Genomic DNA, 1952 nt, shown 5'->3' on the forward strand with positions numbered 1-1952 from the left:
GAGTGATAAATCTCCAGCACTAGCCAGTCTAGGAATAGATGTCACGTCAGGTTCATCATAATCTAATCTCTAGATGAACTTCCTCTTTGAGTGTCCAAAACCATAAAGAGCCTTTGATTTCAAGCCAAGGCCAAGGCTTCACTTTAACGAAAAAAGTTCCTGAGTTTCAGAAATTTGAGGGTGGTTCATATATGGACAGGGCACATCAGCTTGGCCCCACACGCCCTCCATCTTAATCTCTGAGATATCAGACGTTACCATGAAGAGGGAAAAGTGATATTTCAGAGGCAGGGCTTCATGCTATCCACTTTCAGTGACATTGCTCTTTCTGTCTCTCACACTTTCTTTCCCTCTCTTCTCATTGTCACCACTCCCTACTCTTGCTACCCCTCTCTCTCTCTCTCTCTCTCTCTCTCTCTCTCTCTCTTTCTCACACACACACACACTCACACAGGCACACTTTTCAGTGGCTTTGCGCACTAAAATGGGCTTTGCGCACTGATGTCATTAGTGAGCTGCATGAGCCTGTGGCCGCAGCGTCTGAGGCCACCGGTTGCTACTGATGAGGGGAGACGGATGCACTGGGAGGGCGGATGGAGGGGAGGTGGGGTGTTGTGTGAGCACTGAGCCAGCGAAGGTCACATTACACTGACACAGTGAGCGGAGGGTTTTAAATAGCGAGTCTGACAGACACACCCTCCCCCCTGTACATACACACACACACACACACACACACACACACACACACACACACACACACACACACACACACACACATACTATTTGCAGACTGAGAGGCTATGGGTGCCAAGGTGCCGGGTCGTGAGGATCACTGTCCCAAAATGTTTAGTGTGAGTGCTGATTACCATCTGTGTGTGTTTGTTAGTGGGAGGGCAGAATCAAAGACTTGCTGCTTCTTTGTGTGTGCGCGTGTGTGTGTGTAACTGCGTAGGACTGGCATATCTGAGCATAGTGCTGAACTCTTGTGGAAACTCATGTGTTGACACTGGAATGAAAGGGTGGGCTGGATCAATCAAATGACTCCTGTGATTTCCACATCGTGAAAATTATCTTTTTCTAATGGTGTACATGTGTGTGTGTGTGTATATATATATATCTATATATATATATATATATATATATATATATATATCTTGTAAGTGCCTGTTGGAGTCTGATAGTTCATATTTATGCCGATATGACTTACTCCCCGCCCACCCCACATCCCCCTCAATCTCCTGATATCGCCTCTCACAGTCGTTTGCCACCTCTCATTTCCTCCTCCCTCTGTTCTCGATATATGGTCATCATCTCCTCGGCCTGCCTGCTCAACGCCCCCCCTCCCTCTAAAGTTAAACCCCAACATTTGATGACGGCGGAAAAGCCGGCAACGTATGCCTCTCTGCCCCTCTCTCCCTGCATCCCCACCCATCCCAACCCCTCCCTCCATGCAGACTTATGGACCGTAGCACCAAGCACGGCTTCCAGCATTTGCCCCTGTCACTCAGATAAACTGCCCCCCCTCCTTCTCATCTTACCCCGGGTTTGTCGCTCTCTCCGTCTGTGTCCCATTAGTGTGGTCAGTGCCACAGATACAGCCTAGCCCACCACCCCGCTCGTCTTTAGTCTTAATACGCTAAATCTGTGCCGAGAGGGAACAACGTTTTTTTTTTCCCGCTTGCTTGTGCGTGGGGCATTCAAGACACCTGATTTCTGTGGGATCTTCTCTGTCTCTTGTGGGATCAAGCTTGTGGATTGGACTTTTTGGAATACCTCGGCAGTTTTTTGCTGTTTTTTTTTTGCTTAATCTCGAAACTCCTTTCCATTTTTTTCTCTTTTGCCTGTTGTGTGTGAGAGCACGTGTGTGTGTGAGCGCTGTGTGTGGGTGTGTGTGCGTGCGTGTATAAAAGCAGTGTCATCGGAGGTGTCTGGTGCACCTTTTCCCTTGAGCA

General features: G+C 48.3%; 1 protein-coding gene across 1 annotated transcript in view; it reads left to right on the top strand.

Annotated features, from left to right (window-relative positions):
- Positions 1-1540: 1540 nt before the first annotated feature.
- LOC125295519 (prostatic spermine-binding protein) overlaps positions 1541-1952 on the top strand; it is a 5035-nt gene continuing 4623 nt past the window's right edge. Inside the window, 1 exon segment of the mRNA XM_048244809.1 lies at positions 1541-1952. This exon segment is cut by the window's right edge and continues 431 nt beyond it. The gene's annotated coding sequence lies outside the window, so the exon portion shown is untranslated.

The sequence above is a fragment of the Alosa alosa genome, chromosome 6 (assembly GCF_017589495.1).
Source record: "Alosa alosa isolate M-15738 ecotype Scorff River chromosome 6, AALO_Geno_1.1, whole genome shotgun sequence".
Lineage (NCBI taxonomy): Eukaryota > Metazoa > Chordata > Actinopteri > Clupeiformes > Clupeidae > Alosa > Alosa alosa.